Source organism: Pseudophryne corroboree, chromosome 6 (genome assembly GCF_028390025.1).
Source record: "Pseudophryne corroboree isolate aPseCor3 chromosome 6, aPseCor3.hap2, whole genome shotgun sequence".
Classification (NCBI taxonomy): domain Eukaryota; kingdom Metazoa; phylum Chordata; class Amphibia; order Anura; family Myobatrachidae; genus Pseudophryne; species Pseudophryne corroboree.
In genome coordinates this window covers 91160224-91176839 of record NC_086449.1, presented here as the reverse complement: position 1 = coordinate 91176839, position 16616 = coordinate 91160224, and positions in this window count along the sequence as shown.

Below are 16616 nucleotides of genomic sequence, written 5' to 3'. Positions count from 1 at the left end.
ATAATAAAAATAAAAAAAAGATTGTACACAACAGGAAAATTAACCATAGACCAAATTCACCCATATGTTCATGTTTAAGAAAGCAAGCTAAAGAAGCTGGACTGCTATAGTATTTTGATGCATTTAATTCACCATGGAGCCGGCCCCGAGGTGAGACACAGTGCATCAGCACTAGACTGATACACTGTGTACTCTAGTGGGAATTGCCAAAGGGGTGAGTATCACTCCCCTACTCCGGCAAACGAGATGTTCATACATCTCGACGGTACCTCTTCCTGCTTTACCTCGGTAAAAAGGCAAAAGCAGGAAGCGCTATAATACAACCCCCCCACCCTCTCCCATGTCTTAATCAAAAGTACATGGGTGCACAAAGCACCCCCCCCCTCCCCCCTTCAGGTTCTACTACAGTAAATGCCAGTCCTGAGCCTTTATAATAAAGGAGCTTTGGCACTGAGCCCACCATGGCCTCCATAATAAAAAGAAAACAAACCTGGATATGAGCTTATTTTACATTTCTGATGTCCCAGGAGAACACATGTAGAGGAGTTCTCTAGACAGTGTAAACCAGCCTCCCAGAACCCAATTGAGGTTTTCCTGTGCCCTTCAGTCCAATACAGGTAAATGCATATTGCTCTAACCATATCCTCAGAAATGTTCCTCCCTAGAGAAGGAATAACAATTTCCTCATCCACATGAAATCATGATACCATATTGGGTAAAAAAAATAAAAATAAAATCCATTTATCTGAATCCACTTGGGAACACTGAAGATCTAGACAGCTGGGGTGTGAAGATTGCAGACCGGAGGTGGCACAATGTATTAATAAAAAATTATTCAAAGCTGGCTCCTCCCCATTCACGCCCCCTACATTCCTCCAGTTTGAAAAATTTGATGGAGAGAAGAGGGAACATTAAAGACTCACGCCTGACGGGAAGGAACCAAACATATCAGAACGTCAAACAGCAACCAAGCACTCTCATAAAACAGTAACCAACTTGTCTGACCCAATGTAACAAGGACACGCAGGCTGACAGCACCGAGGTGGGCGTTCAGTGTCCTTGGGTGGATTCAGAGAAATGGATTTATCGGTAACTACCAAAATCTTCTTTTCTCTGACGTCCTAGTGGATGCTGGGGACTCCGTCAGGACCATGGGGATTAGCGGCTCCGCAGGAGACAGGGCACAAAAATAAAGCTTTAGGATCAGGTGGTGTGCACTGGCTCCTCCCCCCATGACCCTCCTCCAAGCCTCAGTTAGGTTTTTGTGCCCGTCCGAGCAGGGTGCAATCTAGGTGGCTCTCCTAAAGAGCTGCTTAGAAAAAGTTTTTAGGTTTTTTATTTTACAGTGAGTCCTGCTGGCAACAGGCTCACTGCAACGAGGGACTTAGGGGAGAAGAAGTGAACTCACCTGCGTGCAGGATGGATTGGCTTCTTAGGCTACTGGACACCATTAGCTCCAGAGGGATCGAACACAGGCCCAGCCATGGAGTCCGGTCCCGGAGCCGCGCCGCCGACCCCCTTGCAGATGCCGAAAAGTGAAGAGGTCCAGAAACCGGCGGCAGAAGACTTTTCAGTCTTCATGAGGTAGCGCACAGCACTGCAGCTGTGCGCCATTGTTGTCACACACTTCACACCAGCGGTCACGGAGGGTGCAGGGCGCTGCGGGGGGCGCCCTGGGCAGCAATGAAATACCTATACTGGCTAAAAGATACATCACATATAGCCCCTGGGGCTATATGGATGTGTTTAACCCCTGCCAGGTCTCAGAAAAACGGGAGAAGAAGCCCGCCGAAAAGGGGGCGGGGCCTATTCTCCTCAGCACACAGCGCCATTTTCCCTCACAGAAATGCTGGTGGGAAGGCTCCCAGGCTCTCCCCTGCACTGCACTACAGAAACAGGGTTAAAACAGAGAGGGGGGGCACTTATTTGGCGATATGATTATATATATTAAGATGCTATAAGGGAAAAACACTTATATAAAGGTTGTCCCTGTATAATTATAGCGTTTTGGTGTGTGCTGGCAAACTCTCCCTCTGTCTCTCCAAAGGGCTAGTGGGGTCCTGTCCTCTATCAGAGCATTCCCTGTGTGTGTGCTGTGTGTCGGTACGTGTGTGTCGACATGTATGAGGACGATGTTGGTGAGGAGGCGGAGCAATTGCCTGTAATGGTGATGTCACTCTCTAGGGAGTCGACACCGGAATGGATGGCTTATTTAAGGAATTACGTGATAATGTCAACACGCTGCAAGGTCGGTTGACGACATGAGACGGCCGGCAAACCAATTAGTACCTGTCCAGGCGTCTCAAACACCGTCAGGGGCGTTAAAACGTCCTTTTACCTCAGTCGGTCGACACGGACACTGACTCCAGTGTCGACGGTGAAGAAACAAACGTATTTTCCTTTAGGGCCACACGTTACTTGTTAAGGGCAATGAAGGAGGTGTTACATATTTCTGATACTACAAGTACCACAAAAAAGGGTATTATGTGGAGTGTGAAAAAACTACCTGTAGTTTTTCCTGAATCAGATAAATTAAATGAAGTGTGTGATGATGCGTGGGTTTCCCCCGATAGAAAATTATTGGCGGTATACCCTTTCCCGCCAGAAGTTAGGGCGCGTTGGGAAACACCCCTTAGGGTGGATAAGGCGCTCACACGCTTATCAAAACAAGTGGCGGTACCATCTCCAGATAGGGCCGCCCTCAAGGAGCCAGCTGATAGGAGGCTGGAAAATATCCTAAAAAGTATATACACACATACTGGTGTTATACTGCGACCAGCGATCGCCTCAGCCTGGATGTGCAGCGCTGGGGTGGCTTGGTCGAATTCCCTGACTGAAAATATTGATACCCTTGACAGGGACAGTATTTTATTGACTATAGAGCATTTAAAGGATGCATTTCTATATATGCGAGATGCACAGAGGGATATTTGCACTCTGGCATCAAGAGTAAGTGCGATGTCCATATCTGCCAGAAGTTGTTTATGGACACGACAGTGGTCAGGTGATGCAGATTCCAAACGGCACATGGAAGTATTGCCGTATAAAGGAGAAAAAGACAACGTCTTTTCAGCCTCAGTCCTTTCGTCCCCATAAGGGCAAGCGGGCAAAAGGCCAGTCATATCTGCCATGGGATAGAGGAAAGGGAAGAAGACTGCAGCAGGCAGCCCATTCCCAGGAACAGAAGCCCTCCACCGCTTCTGCCAAGTCCTCAGCATGACGCTGGGGCCGTACAAGCGGACTCAGGTGCGGTGGGGGGTCGTCTCAAGAGTTTCGGCACGCAGTGGGCTCACTCGCAAGTGGACCCCTGGATCCTACAAGTAGTATCCCAGGGGTACAGATTGGAGATTCGAGACGTCTCCCCCTCGCAGGTTCCTGAAGTCTGCTTTACCAACGTCTCCCTCCGACAGGGAGGCAGTAGTGGAAACAATTCACAAGCTGTATTCCCAGCAGGTGATAATCAAAGTACCCCTCCTACAACAAGGAAAGGGGTATTATTCCACACTATATTGTGGTACTGAAGCCAGACGGCTCGGTGAGACCTATTCTAAATCTGAAATATTTGAACACTTACATACAAAGGTTCAAATCAAGATGGAGTCACTCAGAGCAGTGATAGCGAACCAGGAAGAAGGGGACTATATGGTGTTCCGGGACATCAGGGATGCTTACCTCCATGTCCAAATTTGCCCTTCTCACCAAGGGTACCTCAGGTTCGTGGTACAGAACTGTCACTATCAGTTTCAGACGCTGCCGGTTGGATTGTCCACGGCACCCCGGGTCCTTACCAAGGTAATGGCCGAAATGATGATTCTTCTTCAAAGAAAATGGACGATCTCCTGATAAGGGCAAGGTCCAGAGAACAGTTGGAGGTCGGAGTAGCACTATCTCAAGTAGTTCTACGACAGCACGGGTGGATTCTAAATATTCCAAAACCGCAGCTGTTTCCGACGACACGTCTGTTGTTCCTAGGGATGATTCTGGACACAGTCCAGAAAAAGGTGTTTCTCCCGGAGAAGAAAGCCAGGGAGTTATCCGAGCTAGTCAGGAACCTCCTAAAACCAGGAAAAGTGTCAGTGCATCATTGCACAAGGGTCCTGGGAAAAATGGTGGCTTCTTACGAAGCGATTCCATTCGGCAGATTTCACGCAAGAACTTTTCAGTGGGATCTGCTGGAAAAATGGTCCGGATCGCATCTTCAGATGCATCAGCGGATAACCCTGTCTCCAAGGACAAGGGTGTTTCTTCTGCGGTGGCTGCAGAGTGCTCATCTACTAAAGGGCCGCAGATTCGGCATTCAGGACTGGGTCCTGGTGACCACGGATGCCAGCCTGAGAGGCTGGGGAGCAGTCACACAGGAAAAAAATTTCCAGGGAGTGTGATCAAGTCTGGAGACTTCTCTCCACATAAATATACTGGAGCTAAGGGCAATTTACAATGTTCTAAGCTTAGCAAGACCTCTGCTTCAAGGTCAGCCGGTATTGATCCAGTGGGACAACATCACGGCAGTCGCCCACGTAAACAGACAGGGCGGCACAAGAAGCAGGAGGGCAATGGCAGAAACTGCAAGGATTCTTCGCTGGGCGAAAAATCATGTGATAGCACTGTCAGCAGTGTTCATTCCGGGAGTGGACAACTGGGAAGCAGACTTCCTCAGCAGGCACGACCTCCACCCGGGAGAGTGGGGACTTCATCCAGAAGTCTTCCACATGATTGTGAACCGTTGGGAAAAACCAAAGGTGGATATGATGGCGTCTCGCCTCAACAAAAAACTGGACAGGTATTGCGCCAGGTCAAGAGACCCTCAGGCAATAGCTGTGGACGCTCTGGTAACACCGTGGGTGTTCCAGTCAGTGTATGTGTTTCCTTCTCTGCCTCTCATACCAAAAGTACTGAGAATTATACGGCAAAGGGGAGTAAGAACGATACTCGTGGCTCCGGATTGGCCAAGAAGAACTTGGTACCCGGAACTTCAGGAGATGCTCACGGAAGATCCGTGGCCTCTACCTCTAAGACGGGACCTGCTTCAGCAGGGACCGTGTCTATTCCAAGACTTACCGCGGCTGCGTTTGACGGCATGGCGGTTGAACGCCGAATTCTAAGGGAAAAAGGGCATTCCGGAAGAGGTCATTCCTACACTGGTAAAAGCCAGGAAGGAGGTGACTGCACAACATTATCACCGCATTTGGAGAAAATATGTTGCGTGGTGTGAGGCCAGGAAGGCCCCCACGGAGGAATTTCAATTGGGTCGATTCCTACATTTCCTGCAAACAGGATTGTCTATGGGCCTCAAATTGGGGTCCATTAAGGTTCAAATTTCGGCCCTGTCGATTTTCTTCCAGAAAGAATTGGCTTCAGTTCCTGAAGTCCAGACTTTTGTAAAAGGAGTACTACATATACAGCCCCCGGTTGTGCCCCCAGTGGCTCCGTGGGACCTTAATGTAGTTTTGGATTTTCTCAAATCCCACTGGTTTGAGCCACTCAAATCGGTGGATTTGAAATATCTTACATGGAAAGTAACCATGCTACTGGCCCTGGCTTCAGCCAGGAGAGTGTCAGAATTGGCGGCTTTATCGTATAAAAGCCCATATCTGATTTTCCATTCGGACAGGGCAGAACTGCGGACGCGTCCTCAGTTTCTGCCTAAGGTGGTGTCAGCGTTTCACCTGAACCAGCCTATTGTGGTGCCTGCGGCTACTAGCGATTTGGAGGATTCCAAGTTGCTGGACGTTGTCAGGGCATTGAAAATATATATTTCAAGGACGGCTGGAGTCAGAAAATCTGACTCGCTGTTTATACTGTATGCACCCAACAAGCTGGGTGCTCCTGCTTCTAAGCAGACGATTGCTCGTTGGATTTGTAGCACAATTCAACTTGCACATTCTGTGGCAGGCCTGCCACAGCCTAAATCTGTCAAGGCCCATTCCACAAGGAAGGTGGGCTCATCCTGGGCGGCTGCCCGAGGGGTCTCGGCATTACAACTCTGCCGAGCAGCTACGTGGTCGGGGGAGAACACGTTTGTAAAATTCTACAAATTTGATACCCTGGCTAAAGAGGACCTGGAGTTCTCTCATTCGGTGCTGCAGAGTCATCCGCACTCTCCCGCCCGTTTGGGAGCTTTGGTATAATCCCCATGGTCCTGACGGAGTCCCCAGCATCCACTAGGACGTCAGAGAAAATAAGATTTTACTTACCGATAAATCTATTTCTCGTAGTCCGTAGTGGATGCTGGGCGCCCATCCCAAGTGCGGATTGTCTGCAATACTTGTACATAGTTATTGTTACAAAAAAATCGGGTTGTTATTGTTGTGAGCCATCTGTTCAGAGGCTCCTACGTTTGTCATACTGTTAACTGGGTTCAGATCACAAGTTGTACGGTGTGATTGGTGTGGCTGGTATGAGTCTTACCCGGGATTCAAAATCCTTCCTTATTGTGTACGCTCGTCCGGGCACAGTATCCTAACTGAGGCTTGGAGGAGGGTCATGGGGGGAGGAGCCAGTGCACACCACCTGATCCTAAAGCTTTATTTTTGTGCCCTGTCTCCTGCGGAGCCGCTAATCCCCATGGTCCTGACGGAGTCCCCAGCATCCACTACGGACTACGAGAAATAGATTTATCGGTAAGTAAAATCTTATTTTCTCTATCGTCCACTAGGGGACACTGGAGATCTAGACAGCTGGGGGCGTCCAAAAGATACTCCCATGGGCGGGAGTGCTGTCCGAAGCCTGTAGAACCAAACGACCAAAATTTTAATCTCTAGATGCAAAAGTAGCAAATTTGTAAAAGCGAGTGAATGTGTGTGCTGATGACCACATTGCAGCTCTACAAAGTTGGGCAGTAGAAGCTCCTCTAGCCGCAGCCCAAGAAGCCCCCATTGACCTGGTGGTATGAGCACCCACCGGAACTCTCTTACCGCTTGAGATATATGCTTGTTTGATGGTTAGTCTTATCCATCTAGCCAAGGTTTGCTTTGAAGCTGGCCAACCTCTCCTGGGGCCATCATACAGAACAAAGTGTCTATTATCCTAAGAAAACTAGTACTCTGTCCGTACACTCTTAAACCTCTGACCACATCAAGGGAAGGGTCCCCCTCTGACACCCCATGGAAAGATGGAACCACAATTGGTTGGTTTATGTGAAAACCAGATACCACCTTAGGTAAAAACTCAGTCTTCGTACGGAGTTCCACCCTGTCTTCGTGAAAGACAAGGAAGGGACTTTTACATGACAGGACCCCAATTTTGAGACCCTTCTTGCTGATGCTAAAGCCAAAAGTAAAACTGTTTTCCAACACACATATTTCCAAAGGTTCAAAAAGATCAGATCTCAAAAATTCCAACACTAAAAGGTGGTTGAATTCTCAACACTCCCTGTAAAAAGGACTGAACCTCTTGCAGGGACGCCAGCCTTTGCTGGAAAAGAATTGAAAGTGCTGAGACCTGGACCTTCAAGGATCCTAAGCATAATCCGCCATCCAACCCTGATTGGAGAAATCTCAACAATCTAGTAAGGCAGAATTCTCTAGGATTCCAACCTTTAGGCTGGCACCGATCCATGTATTTCTTCCAGATCCTATGGTAGGGTGCTGCAGTGACCGGTTTCCTTGCTGGTATCATGGTAGGGATAGATGATCTTGGGATACCCTTCTACCATAAAATCCTGGTTTCAAGAACCACGCCATTACACTTAGTCGGTTCAGTTCGGATGCAGAAATGGGCCTTGTGACAGCAGATCACCCCTCTGTGGAAGTCTCCAAGGCACGTCCGCCAGAAGTTTATTCAGATCCGCATACCAACTTCTGCGAGGCCAATCTGGTGCTATCAAGATTACCCATGCTCTTTCCTGTTTCACCTTTTTTTTTTTTTTTTTTTATAAATTTCTTTATTAGACAGCCATATAGTCATAACATAAGTTTCCAAAAGACAGCGTACAAGGTTATTCAGCAATGACAGATATTCTAAACCAATAGTGAATAGCATGCAGAAAATTGGAGGCTGTACATCTTTTCTATTTTTTAGTGAGGAAGGAAAAGAGGGGAAAGAAAAGAAGTTAGCAGCAGTTCACATAGGATAATATAAGTCCAGCTGTCCAGCAGCGAGCATGGAGGAAATGATCCACGTGGGTGTCCCACCTTCCCCAACCGCCCACCACATAAACAGGACGTAAACTAAATATCACATCTGCCAGAGAGGAGGAAAGACGGAAAAGAAATAGGATAGAGATAGAGAGTGAAGAAAAGAAAATAATACAGAAATTCTGTAATTGGGTGATGTATATTGCCGGGGGGGGGGAGGTGATCAAATATACATTCTGGATGAGGGGAGTAAATCTCGATTTTGGGGTGACCGTTTCAATGTGGAGAGTTATCCTTTTAGAGGATCGGTATTATAAGTGGGATTTACCCATTAACTCTGCCTTTTAAATTGCAATAATCATGTAATAATTCCCGCTATCCGACCAGTCCAGTACCACGTTGTGTCTCGGAATACCCTCCATATACCTTCGCGTCTAGCCGGGGGTAAGCTCTCAATATACAGTCCCCATTTTTTATGGAAGAGTACAACTCCATTCTCAATTTGGAAAGTGGCCATTCGTCTCTCACAAAACAGCACATCTAATAAGGCGGATTCCCATTCTCCTACTGATGGGGCAGTTTTGTATATCCAATGCCTCATTATCACCTGTTTTGCCACCGTGACCATCACAGTCAGCAGAGGGATTGCCGGGGCAAGGTCAAATCGCGATAGCCAGGATGAGAAGTCAGCAAACAACAGCGGGCCCACTAGTCCAGGAAGATTTAACTTGAATAGTTGGGATAAATATTGGAGAATCTTACACCAGAAACGTCTAATCTTCCCACATGACCATAGGTTGTGTGTAAGGGTTGCTCCGTTTACTCCACATTTAGGGCATTTGCCCGACTCACCCTGGCGGAAGTGTTGTCTTTGGGAGGGGGATATATACATCCTGTTTACAATCCTTAGATGTATCTCTTGTAACTTAGCTGATTTTAGGGCTTTTAGGACCGCGTCAGTGTTCTTTGAAACCCCGCCCATCTCAGGTGTCCCTGGAAGTTCTCGCTTCCAAGAATCAGTGAGAGGGGACCAAGAGGGGGTTAACGTTTCAATCAGGTCATTGTAGAGATAACGAATTTTGAATGGATTATGTCTGCAGAACAGGAGAGTGTCGAGAATCGTTCGAGTGGGGGTCTCTTTGCCCAAGGGATCCTTAAGGGAGTTAATATAATGGCGTGCTTGGAGAAACATGAAGAAGTTGGAGTGGGGTAAAGAAAATTTGTCACGTAGTTGCAGAAAGGAGAACATCTGTCCCCCAGGATCAAAGACATCCCTAATAGTGTATATCCCTTTACATTTCCATGTGTAAAAATGACGATTATCTAAAGAAGAGGGGAAGTTGGGGTTACCCCATAAGGGTAAGTATGGTGATTCAAAGGGATCAGTATGGAATAGTTTATGTATGGAGGTCCAGGCCCTATAAGTGTCCCAAAATAAAATATTAGTCTTGATCCCCTGGGGTAGTTTGGACCTCGGTGTGTGGAGCAGTGCTGCAGGGGAGTACGGGGAAAACAGTGCTTCTTCCAGTTCCAAGTTCGTGAATATATCTGATCGGAGGAGCCAATCTGAGGCAAATTTAAATAGTGCCGATCTGGCAAACATCGTCACATTGGGCATGCTCAAACCACCCTTTCGCTTACTAACATAAGTTCGGATCTTGGGCATGCGGGGTTTTGAGTTTTTCCAGATGAATTTTGAAAACATTTGTGAGCATAATAAGGAGTCTTGTTTAGTGATCGTGATGGGGAGCATTTGAAGCAAGTAAGCCAGTTTCAGGAAAATGACAGCTTTTATCACCACTATCCTACCCAACAGAGAGAGTTTAAGGTCTTTCCAGGATTCTAATCGTGTTTTGATTTGCTGGATAGTGGGTATATAGTTAAATTGATATAATCGGGAAAGTTCTGAGGGAATATAAATACCTAAGTATTTTAGTTTGGTAGGTGTCAGCGTGAATTGGGAGGAGAAGTCAGCATAGAGGAGAGGGTTCTGCATGTTGGTCAGAGGGAGTAATTCCGATTTATGGGTGTTTATGCGATATCCTGCAAAGGTACTAAAACATTGTATAGTGTCAAAAATGGCAGGTATTGAGATACTGGGGTTAGAGACAAATAAAATCATATCATCCGCAAATAATCCGAGTTTAACTTCTCTTTTTCCCACCGATATCCCAGAGAAGGTTGGTAATTGTCTCAGTGCTATAGCCAGGGGTTCCAAAGCTGCCGCAAAAAGTAAATGGGATAAGGGGCAGCCCTGTCTGGTTCCCCTATGAATCGTTAAGGGTTGAGACATATATCGGTTAGTGAAAACTTGTGTAGATGCATTATGGTATATGGTATGTAAAATGGCCACAAATCTGTCAGAGAATCCGAAGCGTCGGAGTGTCTCAAACAGGTGGTCCCACGTCACCAAATCAAACGCTTTCTCAGCATCTAATGACAATAGAAAAGTGGGATCACCCGTCTCCACCCCCTTCAGGGATTGGAGAACTGCTAGAACTTTGCGGATATTGGTCACCGAGTGTCTGCCCGAAATAAAACCGGTTTGGTCACTTTGGATTATTTCAGGTAGAATAAATTTTAGTCGGTTCGCTAACAGTTTAGTAAACAGTTTGTAGTCTACATTAAGTAGGGAGATAGGGCGGTAGGAAGACGGGAGGAGCGGGTCCTTGCCAGATTTAGGTATAACCCGGATCAGGGCCGAGTTAAAATGGTGTGGGATAGTGAGGTTGGAGAATATAGTATTAAAGAAGGTCACTAGTGAATCCACAATTTTAGGGGAGAGTAGTTTAAAGAATTCTCCTGATAGGCCATCAGGGCCTGGGGTCTTCAGTGGTTTAAGGTCTTTAATTGCCTCCGTCACTTCGGTGGCAGTTATAGGGGTCGTAAGGGAATCTGATTGATCCTGGGAAATCTGAGGTAATTGTACTGTTTCCCAGAAGGAGGTTTTGGTATATTGGTCAACAGTGTTGTGAGAGTAGAGATCAGTAAAAAAGGAGTGGAAGATGTCAGCTATTGCCTTCCCTTCAGATTGTATAGCTGAGGTCGAATCCCTCAAAGCTGTCACATGATGGGGTCCCTTATCAGATTTAAGTAAATTGGAAAGCATTCGACTCGGCTTATCTCCATATTGGAAAAAATTATATTTGCCTGCAGTGAGGAATCTATTATCCATATGCGTTAGAGTATGATCAAATTGGGTTTTGGCGTCTCTATATTTCTGTTTGTTAGCAAACGTAGGTGTGGTTTTAAAATTTTGAAATGAGGAAGTGAGTACAGCTTGTGCTGCTCTATATGCGGCGTCTTGATCTCGTCTATATTTCGCCATGAATGCAATTATATCTCCTCGCAGAACAGCTTTAGCGGTCTGCCAGAATAAGGCAGGGTCAGACGTATGGTCAGCATTGTTAAGAGCATAAGAGTCCCAGGAAGTCAGCAGCATAGTTTTGAATTCCGGAGAAGCCGCCATCTTGGCAGGGAATCTCCAATGGGAATTGGTACCCAAAGTGAGTCTACCTTGAAGGACAAGTGATATAGGGGCATGGTCTGAAATAGTTATAGGGTTAATAGCTGCCTCAGTGATCCTGGGGGACAGATCAGTGGAAACAAGAAAGTAGTCAATACGTGAGAAAGAATTATGGGATGAAGAATAATAAGTATATTCCAACTCTACCGGGTTACGGAGTCGCCACACATCGACCAGTCCCAATTGTGCAGACATGTATTCCAGGTTGATCTTGGGGAGTCGGGCCCCCTGAGACGAGGCACCCTTCCTGTCCAAAACCAAAGAGGATACCATATTGATATCCCCGCCAACAATGAGGGAGGTATGTGAATATGGACGGAGAACATTAGTTATTTCTAGATAGAATGCTTTTTCATAGACAGCCGGGGCATAAATATTACACAAGGTTAATCTGGTGCCCTCCAAGGTGATATCTAACACAACATATCTGCCTAGAGGGTCGATAATCTGATGATGTATGTCAAATTTCACCCCCTTACGGATAAGGATAGCAACTCCCCTTGCCTTTGAAGAAAATGAAGAAAACACTACAACCTCTTGTCTAAGCATGGTAAGTTTAGCATGTTCAGGGGGGGTCAGGTGTGTCTCTTGGAGCATAGAGACATCAGCTTTTATCTTATTTAAGTAGGTAAGGATACGTCTCCGTTTAATAGGAGAATTAATACCCCTAACATTCCACGATATTATATTAAGCTGTGACATTTATATCAACAACGGGGGAATACAGAGAGGTATCAGTCGGTCTCATGAAGAAAGACAGCTTCCCGTCATTAATACAGAGTATCATAAACATAAATATTCCCCACCACAGCCAGGCAAACATCTGTAGGTAAAAAGTAGCAGAGAGGAGAGTAAAAGGAGTCGGAAAGAAGAGAGAGAGGTAAAGACAAATTTTAAGAGAAGTATAACATATGAGTGCGTCCACACCAGCATGCATCATTATGGACTTTCAGCGTGAACCCGCTGCGATGTAGAACAATAAAAATAACAAAATAACCAACAGGCAATAGTATGATAAGCAACTCAAGAGATCGCCTTAATGATCCTAATACAGGGAAAGGGAAGTATTTTCGAAAATGGTCGTGGTAGGGGCAAAACTTAATCCACCTCGTATAAGAGGAGGATTATTAACTATAACAACCAGTAGAAGAACATGGGTAAAGTCCCGGTGTCAGGTTTCAGTCGGTAACTGCAGCTCCGTTTGGGGAGGATGGATGTGAGGCCGAGGATAATCTCGCAGATTCCCCAAGTTCCGTTATATAGTCCTTGGCCGAGTCAGCTGAGGTGAAATCTTTCGGGCCTTGTGAGGTGAAGATGCGTAGCCTTGCAGGGTAAAGAAGGGCAAATCGAAGACCATTTTTCACCAGTTGAGAGCAGATTGGAGACATTTCCCTTCTAGCTCTGGAGACTTCCGCAGAGTAGTCCTGAAAGAGGAACAATCGCTGACCCTCCCATTGAAGTGGGCCTTTGTTTCGAGCTGCGGACCATATCAGTTCTTTGTGTCTGAAATTTAAGCATTTAAAAATGATCGGTCGGGGTCTAGCCTGGTTAGAGTCACGCGGGGGACCCAATCTATGAGCTCGTTCGATCTCCATCGAGGAGAGTTCTTCGGGAATACCTAGAAGGTCTGGTAAGTCGGAGATGAGGAATTTTAGCAGGTCCGGGCCTTTCAGTGATTCTTTAAGGCCCACAATCCTCAGGTTATTGCGTCTCGAACGATTTTCCAAATCATCTATCTTCATCATCATATGTTGACGCGAGGTCGCTAAAGATACGACTTGTTCTTTGAGATCCTCTATTTCCTTAAAGTTAACTCCAATTCTATTTTCGTTCACTGAGATTCTGCGGGTCATCGACCCAAGTTCTGATTTCAAATCTGATACTGCGGTCATAAATTTATCAGCCTGAGCTTGTAGTAAAGGTTCCACGGTTTCTTTAATCGCTTTCACTATTTCCGAATAGGAAGGTGGAGCAGGGGGAGCTTTCGGGGCCATGGTAGGTGGTGTTTCAGCCGCGATGTCTTGGCAGACAGAGTGGGAGGTTAGTGATGGGGAGGTGGTGTTTGGTTCTCCGCGTTTACTCCCACTTCTATATCGTTGCGGTTTTGGTGTAGAGGAACTTAAGAATTTGTCCATAATAGTAATTACGAGCTCATGAGGGTCGGAGAGATGACATAACTTGCCGTTGGTTAGAAAGATGGGGATAGGTCTACATCACAGTTGTGGGTGACACGACTTCACATATCGCCACGATATGTATCCAATTATGAGAAGCTGAGAGTGGGTGTGGTTCTCCAAGTCGTCGGAGGGATGGAGTTGTGTTTACCAGTTATAAGATTGCTATCACCACTATATGGGAGATTAGACAGTGAGATTTAGATAGCGTGGAAATAATATCTGTGATTTCAATTACAATGGCAATCCGGCCCGCGGCATCACCGTGTAGACACGCCAACTGAGAACTGATTAGTAGGTATGAAGATAGTCTCACTCACCTCCCACACACGTGGCGACGGGGAGGGGGGGTAAATAGGAGTTGTAATTCACTTTGTGGCAGCAGACTGGAGAATTAATGGCAGTTTAAGTAATCAGCCATGGTGGTAATGAGGGTAGGCAGCTTCACTATGGTAGGATCCATGGATGTCGGATTATAAGCAGTAAAGGGTATGGGGAGGGGGAGATGGTGCCCCTATAGTTGTAATGTTAGGTAAGGCTTCCCCAGCATGAGTATGGCAGCTGCAGTCTTCTTCACCCTCACAGCCCCCCTCCTGTCTCTCCCTATTACATTAGGAGCTATTGCTATTGGGGGGAGAGGGGTGTAGGGAAGATACCTCAGTGTCTCAGTTTCTTCACTGCAGGCTGAGGGAACGTTGCACCGCCGCAGCACCGGAAGTGCGGGTCCGCGGCTTTCTTCCGTCCACGAGCGCCGGGTCCCAAGCCCGATGTACGGGGCACTGGTGTCTGCGCAAGGGGGGTCCCAGGCACTCTCCAGGTGGTTGCAGGGTCAGCCTGTGTGGTCCGACGTCCGCGGTCAGCTCCGGCGTCGCGCACCTCTTGGAGCTTCTCGGCGGGTCAGCTCCAGAAATCTAGTCCCCGGCTCCGGTGTCTAGTGCAGGCCACAACCTGCAGAGACCATAAAAACGATCTCCCGGCTCCGTGACTCGGCACCCAGACACCTCGAGGCACAAGGTTGGTTGTGAGGGCAGTGTGGGGGTAGTTTGTGTAGGGATATACGGGTTATTTTTTACAATGAGCAGGAGCTCCGAATTTTTGCTGCCAGTCTCCTCTCCAGTCAGGCCACGCCCCCCCCTGTTTCACCTTTTTTAACACTTGGTGGGAAACGGTGGGAATATGTATACCAGGTCATAATTCCAGTGAACTGCCAGCATATCCACTGCTTCTGCTGCTGGATCCCGCGTACTGGCCACATACCTCAGCAACTGATGGTTGAGTCCATGAGATCTACCTGCAGCCACCTTACCACTGCTTCAAAGACCTGGGGGTGTAGACTCCATTCTCCTGGGTGCATATCCTGATGGCTGAGGTAATCTGCCTCCCATTTGTCCACTCCTGGAATGAAGATTGCTGACAGGATTATGTTGTGTTTTTCCATCCAGGACAGAATCTTTGTAGCCTCCTTTAAGGCCATGCGAGCCGCATGTTCCTCCCTGATGGTTTATGTATGACGCTGCTGTCACGTCCGATTGCACCTTCACGTACCGAGCTCTTACTAGAGTCTCCGCTTGAAGGAGTGCATTGTAGATGGCTCGTAGTTCCAGTACATTTTTTGGCAAGCTACTTTCGTACTGTGACCATCTCCCCTGAAATTGATGGTTGCCTAGTACTGCACCCCATCCTCTGAGACTGGCATCCGTCCTTAAAATGATACAATCCCAGATTCCAAAGCTTTTTCCCTTCGATAGGTTCTTGTGAACCGACCACCAAATCAACAAAGTCCTGGCCTGAGGTGACAAGTGAATTCTTCTGTGAAGTAGTAGATGCATACCTGCCTCCTTGGGAATCAGATTTGATTGAAATGGTCTAGAATGTTGTCTGCCATACTGGATCACTTCGAAGAATGCCACCATCTTTCCCAGAAGCCATACACAGACATGTAGCGATACCGTCTGATTCTGGAAGACCTGTTGAACCATCTCCTGGATGTGTCGAATCTTGTCCTCCGGAAGGAACACTCTTATTTGTATTGTGTCCAAGATGAGACCCACAGAATTCTCTGTGTTGGTTGTAAATTGGATTTTTTGAAATGTACAATCCAACCGTGTTGAATTAAAAATTGATGAGTGATCCGAGCATCCCTGATCAATAGATCCTGGGATGGAGCCTTGATCAGAAGTTCATCCAAATACGGTATTATTGTTACCCCTAACGATCTCAATTTCGCTATCATGACTGCCATGATCTTTGTGAAGAGTCTTGGGGCCAATGACAGGCCAAATGTCAGAGCTTTGAATTGGTAATGATTCTTGTTCACCGTAAACCTTAAATAAGCTTGGTGTGGGGACCAAATTGGGACATGGATGTACGCATCCTTTATGTCCATCGACACCATGAACTCCTGTTGCTCCAGACTCGCAATGACCGACTGTATCGATTCCATTTTGAATCTGTAAACCGTCAGGAATTGATTTAACATCTTTAAATTGAGGATTGGCCCTACGGACCCATCTGGTTTCAGTACTACAAAAACATTTGAATAAAAGCCTGTTTCTCTCTGAGGAACTGGAACTGGTGTAATTACTTCCGTCAGAAGTAACTTTTAAATAGCCATGTCCTATGCTCTTGCTCTTTGAGCCCCTGACACTGCTCCCCAGCCCTGGAGACTGGCATCTGTTGTCAGAATTTCCCAATCTGATATCCAAAAGGGTCTCCCCTTGTGCAGATGGGACATGTGTTGCCACCAGGCTAATGACCTTCTTACTTTTATCGAAAGTACCATAGTCTGTGTTTTTATCGTCTGATATAATCCATTCCATTTGGTAAGAATCAGACGCTGCA